The sequence below is a fragment of the Tenrec ecaudatus genome, chromosome 2 (genome assembly GCF_050624435.1).
Source record: "Tenrec ecaudatus isolate mTenEca1 chromosome 2, mTenEca1.hap1, whole genome shotgun sequence".
Lineage (NCBI taxonomy): Eukaryota > Metazoa > Chordata > Mammalia > Afrosoricida > Tenrecidae > Tenrec > Tenrec ecaudatus.
The window spans coordinates 11,293,230-11,305,034 of NC_134531.1; positions in this window are offsets into that span (position 1 = coordinate 11,293,230).

Sequence of the window (11,805 nt, forward strand, 5' to 3'; positions counted from 1 at the left end):
CGTAGGATAGGATTTACATAGATAGATTATGTGGGTGCGGATTTTTTCAAATAGAGTGAACTCCAGTGAAATCTATGGAACACCAACAGATTTTTTGGACAGAATTTAGTTAAAACCACTGCTAGCTTGGATTTCTAGAGACAGAGAGAACAGAAAAAAAGAGGCTTCCGGGATTCAGAAATTCTACGGCCAAGAAACAGGCTATCAACACTATTAGACACACAACACCTTTCCTGAAAGAGAAAGAATTACTCAGAGAATGAAAATATGAAAGCAAGAGAAAAGAGTTAAAGACAATCATGTGCAGGCCTTGAAATTATCAAGGATTAGACCACATTTCCCAGCATTCCATGTCGGAAATCCATGGGACATTGGCCCTTTGAGTCTTCAATTACAACTGTTTTTTGAAGATAAATATCTACGGTTGTTACCTTTTGCCTGTGTCATCATTGTAATTGGAAGTATGGGCCAGTGAGTATTAATATGTGCCTGAACCAAGCCAAGATGTTTTCATTCAGCTAAATGAATGTGAAAGCTGGACAAAGTGTGGTGCTGACAAAGGCTTTTGAATTTCGCCTGGGCCACCAGAAGTTTCCTTCTGCTGTACTTAGGGTCACTCCGAGTGGGAACCAACTGGGAGGCACCTAACAACAATCTCACACCAGCAGAACAACCACATTTGTTTCGTCAGAATGCTGCTGAGTTCATCTCATACTTGGACATGTTATAAGGAGAGATCAGTCCCTGGAAGAGAAGATCATGCTTGGTAAAATAGACCATCTGTTTAAGAAGGGAAGATAAAGGACAGGGGTTGACCCAGTGGCTGGAACGATGTGCTGAAACATAAAAACCCTCATGAGTAAGATATGACAAAATAATAATTTATAAATTATCAAGGGTGTATGAGGGAGTGGGGAGCAGGGAGGGTGGAGGGAAAAGGAGGAGATGATACCAAGGGCTTAAGTAAGTAGAGAGCAAATGTTTTGAGAATGATGAGGGCAATGAATGTACAAATGTACTTTACACAATTGATCTATGTATGGATTGTGATAAGAGTTGTATGAGGCCCCAATAAAATGATTTAAAAAAAAAACAAAAACAATCATGAGGGTGGCAGAGAACCTGACAGTCCATCCTCCGTCCCTCTACTACATACAAAAGGTTACAATGATGTCAAACTTGATGATATCCAGCACCCAAAACAAGTGGATTTTTTATAAAAAATAAAGACATGCAGTGCCTCGCCTCTCAGGTAGGGGAGGAATTGTAGCTAGTTCCTATCAAATAACAAATAGTAAGAAAGTTGGAGCTATCACCTCCATGGTTCCATCAAAAAAAATATAAAGCATTATAGTCTTTTCAACCCACAGGTGCCAGTTCTAACCTGTCATATAGGGTCCCCGAGTCTAAATCGACTTAATGATAGTTAGCTTGAGCTGAAGGGTAGTTCATGAGTAAAGTTGCTATTTTGTTAACAAAAGCTATTGGTAATGAATAATTTGCTTTTCTGTCAAAGCTTCAGCATTCAGTCTCCCATTTTGTTTCTGTCTTCAAGGCCATATTTTCCAATCAGTGATCCTTTCTATTTTTTTATTTCTTTTTCTTCTTCTTCTCCAGTTTTATTTATTCAATATCCCACTTTCTTTTCTTTTTAAAATCATTTTCTTGGGAACTCGTACAACTCTTATCACAATACATCCATCCATCTATTATGTCCCTCCTGGTATGGCTAATATTGGCCCTGAGGAGTTTATCTGTTCTAGATTCCCTGTGTTTCTAACTCTTGTCTGTACTAGTGTACAATCTCTGGTCTAGCCAGATTTGTAAGGTAGAATTGGGATCATGATAGTGCTGGAAGGGGAAGCATTAAAGAACTAGAGGAGAGTTGCATGTTTCATCGGTGCTACACTGCACCCTTAGTGACTCCTCCCCACAACTCTCTGTAAGGGGATGTCCAGTTGCCTACAGATGGGTTTGGGATGCTCATCTTCTGTACATGATTGCTAAAGACAAAGCGGGTACATAAACAAATGTGGTGAAGAAGGCTGATGGTGCCTGGCTATCAAAAGATATAGTGTCTGGGGCTTTAAAAGCTTGAAGATAGACAAGCGACCACCTAGCGGAGAAGCAACAAAGCCCATATGGAAGAAGCACACCAGCCTGTGTGATCATGAGTTGTTGATAGGATCAGGTATCAGGAATCAAAGACCCAGAACAAAAAACATCATATCTATTTGTTTTCAATTTTCACATTCAAATGCCTAATAATTAACAATGAATCTTGATTGCATGCTTCATTTTAAACTGAAGAAGTTGGTAGAGTTGTTCTAATTCTTCATCATTGGTTTTAGTGACTGGTGAATACATTTGAATAATAGTCATATTAACTGGTCTTCCTTGTAGAATATTATTCTATCATAGACAGGATTATACTTCAAGGTAAATATGGAAATTTTTTTGAGTATGGATGTGAAGTTACTCATCTTTCATTTGTCATTCATGGCATAGTTAGCCATATTATTATCCATTCAATATAAAAATATAACCCTGTTTAAGCTCTCCCTCTCTGCCATTGAATCTATGCCAACTAATAGCCACCAATAGGGCATTGCAGGCCTGCACCTTGCGTGTCTGAGATAGTAACTATTTACAGGATTAGAGAGACCCACCTTTCTCCTGAGGACCGTCTAGTGCTTTTCAACTGCTGACCTGGCAGTGAGCAGCCCAACATATGGCCACTATGTCACCCGGGCTCCTTTCATGACTGGGCATTCTACACTTGGCAAGAGTTACCTTCTCAGAAACTCACAGGGGAAGTTCTACCCTGTCCTATAGGGTTGTTATGAATGGAATGAGCTGATGGCACTGCATTTTTTTTTAGCATTTTTATTGCCACTTCATTCACATATTACACAATTCAATAGTTCAATCATATCAAGAAGAGTTTTACAATCATTAGCACAATTCATTTTAGAATATTTTTCCTTCCTTGAACTCATTATTATCTGTGTAATTAATTTTTTTCAACTGTGGCAAAAATTTACCCAATGAAACATTCTCCATTGGCCTCTGTGACTTTCATTATAAATTAGCATATTGCCTATAGCTATACCTCAATAGATAGCCTTTGCCTCCTATTTATTTCCTCTATTTCCCTTCACCTTCCAATATGCATATACTTATATATTAAGTATTAATATAGCAGATGCCCTTTGGAGCTCCACTCAAGGCCTCCCTCAATACAAGAACACTTTGTTCTCATAACCTGACACTCTTTAGTGCTCCTCTTCCCACACCATTGCTGAAGTCAAAATGGGTGCATAAACAAATGTGCTGAAGAGAAAGTAGAGTACCTTGCTATCAAAAGATATATCATCCAAAAAAAGATATATAATCCAGGGTCTTAAAGGCTTGAATTAAATAAGCAGCCATCCAGCAGGGAAGTAAATAAACCCACATGGAAGAAGCACACCAGCCTGGGTGATCATGAGGTATTGACCTGATCAGGTATCGGGTATCAAAATATATAGAGAAAAAAAACAACTACATTGATGCAAATGAGGTGGTTTGGAGTGGAGACCCAAAGACCCATTTGTAGAATTGGATATCCCCCCAGAGAAGGGTTATAAGGAAGGGATGATTCAACCAAGGTGTAGTACAGCACCAACGAATCACCCATCACTCCTCTTTCTTCCCCTTCCCCCTCCCCAACCACCCCCTTACCCTAAAGATATTGCTATTCCCACTACTGTTCCTGAGGGGTTTTTCTGTCCCGAATTCCACGTGTCAAAAGCTCTTATCTGCACCAATGTGAGTTCTCCAGTCTAGCCAGGTTTGTAAGGTAGAACTGGGCCATAGAAGTGGGGGAGGAAGCACTCAGGAATGAGAGGAATGATGTGTGCTTCTTCTCTGGCTTGAAAAATATTGTTGGTGGTCTTCTCTTTCTCACTATTTTTATACTATTATTTCTTTCCTATGTTTCAATTTTTAAAATTGTTTCTGTTGTGTTTCTGAATATATGAAGCCCTGAAGGAGTGGACACATCAAGACAGTAACTAATGCAATAGATTATTGGGATGGGTGTGGGAATGATGAGGTGAATTGGGGGTAAACAATGAATGTGGGAGGGGCAAGGGAGCACTAGAACTAATTGTGATAATGTATATACAATTATTTTTAAAATGATTTAACTATGGCAGTGAATGATATGCAACTTTTATATCAAGAAAACAATTTTTTGTCTTAATATAAAAGAAAGAAATCGAAGGTTTTAGTTTTGTTTCATTTTCAACCTGGGTAAGCTCATCTTCTCTCACTATATGAGATGAGCTAGAGTTTGACATCTTTTTTTCCCCTGGTTTATAATCTTAAAAACCCTATCACACCCAGAAACCACCCCAGGTGAGCATGCGAGGGAGATGGGGAACGAATGCTACAGTGTGTGCAGTGAGCAGGGGAGTCCCCCAAGGATCCAGTGGGATGAAGGCAGGGAGTGTGGTTAGGAGGTCCTGGCTTGGACCCTTACCGCTGGCTGGGGATTGGTTGAGTGGGTGCTCAGGATGAATTAGGAAGCCGAGGGCAGTGGGGAGGGAGATCACAGTACATTATCCATGCAGACAAGGGGCAGCAGTGGGCACTGCGGAAAGGTAGCCCCTCACAGGAAGGTGGGTTTAAGTTGGTCTGAATTAAAGCCCCCAAGTTGGTGGACAGTCCAATTTCCCAGACTGGCACCCCAGCTTCCAGGGAGAAGCATCTTGAAGGAAAATTTGACAGCAAAAGCACTGGCTTGGGGAAGATGCGTGGGAGCAGAGGGTTGGACTTTGAGGAGCAGAGCTCTGAGAAGGGCCAGGTGAGATTGCGGAGGCCACACCAGGAGGCTCAGGGCCAGAAGGGCTGGCAGGGAAACAATGGAGACAATAAATCAGGGCCTTGGGTTGCTATCATTTGGCATAACACAACCAGATTTCTTTCTTTCTTTCTTTTTTCTTTTGAAATGTAAGGCAATTTGCCAGCACATACTTTAAGAACGGGTCTTCAGTCACATTGCTTCAGGTCACTAAAGAATTTCTGGCTAAAGAACAGTGGATAGTATTCTAAACAAAATCCAAAATCTTAAATAACATCTGCTCACTTTCCCCAGAGACAAGAGGATGGGCCAGGGCTCGTTTTGAAAAAGCCAAGGATGTATCTTTAACAGAAGAGTGCTAACATTTACAACAAAACATAATCTAAGTTTAACTTTACAGCAGTTTGACATCTCTCACACTGTACCAGATGATGGTCTACTTGGATTAAAATGTTTGCAATGGCTCACCTTTGACAAGTGGCTTAACTTTCCCTCTCAGTCTAAAACCTGCCCACTAGGGGCAACCAACAGCTGTTTAAAATATCAATGGCAAAACCTCTAGCAAAGTCATTCTCAACCTCCTCTTGCCCTGACCTTTTAATACAGTTCCTCATGTTGAGGTGACCCCCCAACCATAAAATTATTTTCATTACTACTTCATAAATATAATTTTCCTACTGTTATGAATTGGGCGACCCCTGTGAAAGGTTAGTTTGACCCCCAAGGGGGTTGAGACCACAGTTTGAGAACCACTGTTGCAGAATCTAGCATATTTCTGACAGATGAGCACAAAAAACAGGGTACTATAAAAAAAGAAAGTAAGGAAAATTAGTGTTTGAATCACACCCAATGGGATGAACTAATTTTATTTGTAATTGCGGTTTTGTTATGTTTAAGGTGGCATTTTATGAAGAAAATCAGGTTATCATTAAACAATTTTTATGTAACCAAAACCAAATTATTTATTAGTATTGGTTGCATTTTTCACACTGTATCCTTATTCTCAGTCTCCTTGTTGTCATTTTACCATGTCCAGTAGTTTCCCTTGGCCTTTACCATTGTTATCTTTGCTTTCGAGCTTTTGTTTTGTTTTGTTTGAAATGTTTGGTCTCCTGTGGATGACTTTTCTGATAGGAGTTCATTGGCCATGGGTGGTATTCTTTAGTTTATGAGCCAAATTGTCATTCAGGTAAAATATAACCTTAAGGGATCATTTCATTTTAAAATTTGAAGTGTTTCTTAGGACAATGACCTAGGGGAACGCTCTAGCGTTAAAAGGCCCAGTAAACCTAGACTTTTTATTTGAATTACGTTCTGCAGTCTTCTATCATTCTATAAGGATACTTCTATTGTGGTCCTGATCAGAATGGTCAGTAGTGATACTTGGGCACCATCTAGTTCTTATGGTTTCAGAGCACATGTGGCTGTGAGTCATATTTACTATCAGTTTTGCAAATTCCAGTTTTTTCCTCTGAGTCTTTGATGTCCTTCTTTCTCTGTTGTTCCAAGTGTGTAGAGACAAATATTTCGATCTTAGACCACCATATATAATCTATTAGGGTCTCAAACACTGTTCATCACACTGGGGTACACAACATACTTGTATGTCTAGGCCACATTTACTGAGAGTGTTTAAAATCACTTCCTTAACATTAATATTCTTGGCTATCTGGAAAGGATCAGCTTTTTCATAATTATCCAGCGTTTCTTGCTTGACAGTTATTTTGTCAATTTATCTCTCTCCACTTACATTTCACTCTCAACTACCAGAAAAACAATCAGGTGGCATTTCCAATACCTTTCTCATACAGCTCTGGGATGCATAAGGAATACTTCACTGCAGAGTGAATCCTTTACATTAATAACCACAGAAGGAAGCTTTGTCACAAGGATGTCTCTTTCTCTAGGTTTGAAGGACATGTTGTTTATTTTATTGTGAGCCATTGGTGCTCAGGCGTCTAAGACTCTGTTCAGATGATTTTATACGAGCCGGTCCAGCAAATTTGGCAGAGAAATACCTGGTGGCCAGTTTCTGTAAAGATTGCAATTTATGAAAACCCAAGGAGTAGTTTTATTCTGTCATATAGAGACACAAAGTAAAAAATTGGCTCAATGGTTTCCAACAACATCATTCTTTTAAATACATCTCCAGCCTATGTTCATTGACTGATTCCCATGATACATTCACATGCTTAGGTATTTTTATAGAAATATCTTACATCCATGACTAATATCAGTCAATTATTGCTTTGTGATCTATTTTCACAGGTCTAGCAGCTGACCACAACACGGATTGATGATCTTAGAGTGGGGGGTGGTCAGGAACTAAAGCAGGCTGCCTCTAGGTCAGTCACACCGTTGTACGGAAAACATCACCAGAAGGTGGGATATGATTCGAGGGAAGTTCCTCCAAGATTGATTAACTCTTGTTGTTGTTTCTTTTTCTTAGGTGCCATAGGGTAGAATGTGCTTCTTCAAAGGTAAATTGGTTTGTTCTTCTGGAAGTCCATGGTACTCTCAACATTCTTTGCCAGCACCATAATTCAAACACATCAAGTTTTCTTCAGTCTCCTAATGCAGTGACCCATGAACATATTCATAGGGGGTGATAGAAAGTGCCATGGCTTGGGTTGGGTGAAGCTTACTCCTCAAAATACATCCTTACTTTTAAAATCTTGAAAGAGGTCTTGTGGATCCATAGACCCCCCCTTCCAGAATGATAAACAAAGCTAGAAATTCAAGTTAAGATCAGGGGAGGAGGCATATATGCCTTGGAGAAGGAAATTACTGTATTTACTCAAGTATAAGCCAACCTGAATATCAGGCGAGGCACCTAATTTTACCACTAAAACTGCATCTAAAGTGTGCTGAAAAACTTGGTTGGTAAATTGGGAGGAGCAACCTCCCATTGGGCCGGAAATGCTTAACTATACTTATATGGAAATCAAAGAGAGAATATGCCCAACACTATGTTTCTAGATCATTGAGGCTATGGGTGCTATAGCAAAGTATGGTGAAGGAACTGGAGGGTACCTGATGATTGGAAGGAATAGTGTTTAAGAACTTAAATGCACTTGTCTTCAAACAAGCAGCAAGCTAAGAGAGGCATCAACTAATTTCTCATGGAAGCAGCTGTGGTAACCTGAAGGGCTGGATGAGAATGGAATGCAGCTAAATAATCTATGCTCATAATTATGGGTCTGGAAAGCCGACTCTGGTGGGGGAAGACCTTCCTGGTTATGAGATATAAATGTCTTAATATACATTCTCATGCCTGAACAAAGTCACTCCCATAACCCCCCATAAAAGAACCATCATAAAGAAGCTACTATGTAAGATAAATCATCTGGGTCTGGCTGCTTCACAGTGCCTAAAGGTTGTATGTAGACAAGAGTAATCAGGTTCTATAGCCAACCCGCCATAAATCTAGGAAAACCAAAGGGAGGCCTTGGGGCGGGGTGGGGGGTGGGACTCAAGTTCAACTAGCATTAGGTCAAGGTGCTGACTCACCTCATTGCTTGTTCACGTTACTCAGGTATGGTATTGCCTATTAACTATGTAATATGTTAACTGTATGATGTGCATGTCTTATGAAAGGTCTGTAAGCCCCATTATATATACCCACTGGAAATTATACTCACTCTCTCTGTCCTGCCATGGGATGAGGAGCCCCTGTGACCTGCTGTCTGTCTGTGTTGTCTTTAATATTTTCCACAATCTCAAAGTCACTCCTGAAGACCTGATTGAGGAGCCAGACAAGAAGCATACTAGCCAGTATAGTCTGAGGATTATAAATACTAAAATCAAAATCCAGAGGAGGGAATGGCATTAGAATTTAAATTATGAACACCCGGTTTGCAGAAGGCTATGGATGACTGTATTAGCCCCAAATCCATTCAACATCCAATGAATTCCCTCTGACCATAGTGGAAGGTGGTGAATAGCCTTATTATCAAACAGAGATTGTTGTAAAGTAGATTATGACAGATGTAGTTAAGATAAAATATAATGTATTATCATTTTCCTTCTCCTTTGACTCATTTTAAAGTTGTTTCAGTTAAAAATTTAAGGATACATACTCATGGAATAAATATTTGGTGAATCCTTCTAACAATCAGCCAGGGATGTGAAAAGCTCCAGCACAATGCATTGGAACATGGATTATTAATGATACAATTAGACTAAATATTAATACCTTATCATTTCATCTCCTTTTTATCCACTGTGAGTTATTTTAGTTTTTAATATTTGCTAATTAATTTGAGATAATGGGTTTTCATCTATTTTACTTTGTTTTTCTTGTTAGTTTAAAAAATATTTTTTTCTAGATATGAAATCCAGGATAGGTAACTCTATGGTGATGGTAAGTGGATGAATGGTTTTTTGGGTATGGCAGGGGCAGTTGGGAAAATGTGGAAATATTAACAATGACTACAAGAAAGAAAAAACTGCTCTGAAAGTGATTGTAATGATGTTTTTAAATTCTTTGAATATGATAGAACTTTTGAATTGTATGGTATGTTAATTGATACCAATAAAACTGTTAAAAAATAAAGTGGATCCAAGAAGAATATGCGCTGACACAATGTCTTAGCAACAATATATACTCAGATGAAGCTAATTGATCTGTCTACGCCTCTTACCACACTGATCCAATATGTGTACTGAGCAAATAGTGAGACAAGCGGAGTTATATGAAGAAGAATGCGGCATCAGGATTGGAGGAAGACTCATTACAAGGGCTCATGAGGGAGGGTGGAGCGGGAAGGAGTTGGGAAAAAAAGAGGACTTGATGCAAAGGGCTTAAGTGGAAAGCAAATGCTTTGAAAATGATTAGGGCAAAGAATGTACAGATGTGCTTTATACAATTGATGTATGTATGGATTGTGATAAGAGTTGTATGAGTCTCTAATAAAATGTTTTTTTTAAAAAGATCAAACAAAGGGGGAAAAAGTGTTTCATCCTGTTGTACATAGGGTGTTATGAGGATGAACTGACTCAATGGCACCTAACAACCACAAACCTCAGGACTCTCATCTTCAAGGTCAATGTAACTTATTCATTCCCATCAAGTCCATTCCAACTAATAGTGACCATATAGGATATGGTAGAACGGCACGGGTGAGTTTCTGACACTATTAATCTCCATGGGAGCAGAAAAGCTCATTTTTCTCCCATGGAGAGGCTGCGGGTTTGAAATGCTGCCCTGGACGTTAGCGGTCCCATGGACAACCCGCTGGGCACCACCATGCTTAATGTGAGTAATGCATTGCACTTGCGTCAAGAAGTCATATTAAAACAATCGCAAATAGCAATTGTGAATGGTTTCAGACTATTTGGCTATAACAAAGAAAACGTTCTAAAATTGATTCCAGCCGTGGTGGTACAACTTGTCAATATGATTGAATTGTACTATTTGTGAATTATATGCCAGTTTAAGTAAAACATTATATTTCCTATGATATCAATGATATTGCTCCATAATTCCTATATTCTGCTGGGTCGCCTTGCTTTGAAGAGTACGCATATGGATCTCTCATTTAGTTGGCTAGATTGCTCTCTCCCACATTTTGGGCACAGACAATTGAGTGCTTCCCTTGCTTCACCATCTTGTCAAAACACTTCCGTACTTGGACTTGGTAACCTTGGTTCTTGATTATGTGCTACTCTGAAATGGTTGAACGGTAAATAGTTCATTTTGGTAATGTGACTGAGCATTCTTTCCATCTTCTTTGAGGTTTCCTGTATCATTCAATATTTTTCCCATAGACCCTTTCAATATTTCAACTTGAAGCTTGAATTTTTCTTTGGTTACTTCTTCTAACATGTGCTGAGTGTGATTTTCCTTTTAGGCTTTCTAACTCGAGGTCTTTGCACATTTTATTGTAATATTTCACTCTGTATTCCTTAGCTGCCCTTTGAAATTTTCTATTCAGCTCTTTTCCTTCATCATTTCTTCCATTTGCATTAGCTATTCCATAAAAGCATCATACATAAAGAATCTCATTTTTTAAAAACAGGACGGAAAGGTCAAAGTAGAAGTCAGAAGTGATTCAACTTACTCTTAATTGTAGAATTGGGGATCATGTTGTATTATGTATTTTTAAGAATATGCTATTTTCTATTCACTTTATGTAATATTCAGAATAACACAATGATATCTACATTTTAATATAGCTATGAATGATTTTACTTTATGGATGAAATAACACAATGTCCAATCACTTTCTTAAATGTTGAAATTATTTATATTTTTGATTAACTATTCCCAAATGAATGTTCATTATTAGACTAGCCATGTGTGTATTCAAATTGTATTTCAGAAAGAATATGTTAATTTACTACCAACAAATATCTTTTTCTCTATACTATTCTAATACTAGATAATATCAGCCATTTTCACACTTATTATTGTGTATTAAATCCTTGCTTTAGTTTAAAACCTTACTGCATTCCTCTCTCTTATCATTAGCAAGCAGTTTTTTAAGCTTATTTTATCATTTTTAAAAGTTATTTCCTTATATTATAATAAATGGTAGTCTTTAATTTTTAGGATTTCATCGAAGGATAAAAGTTTTCTATAATTTGAAGTAGTACACCATAAACTTAAACTTACAGACTGAATGCTTAAAATTATTTCAGGAAGCAATATATTATTAAAGTTATAAATCAAGTCTTGAACCCGCTAAAAGATGTCTGCATAAATCTAAATCAATTTATGAAATAATGGAAAAGTATACTTTAATACTTTAAGAAGAAAATTTAAATTTACAATATGAATTCATTCTTAAACTCATGCTTAAACTGCAATAATAAAGAAATATACATTCACTTACTTCATGAAAAAACAGTTTTGCCCAGGGGAACAAACAGCAGAAAAGTGGGTGAAATGAGCCAGCAGTCGGTACATGACGTGAAAAGAAAAATTTTTAAACTGTCAAGGAAGCATGGGCGAGGGA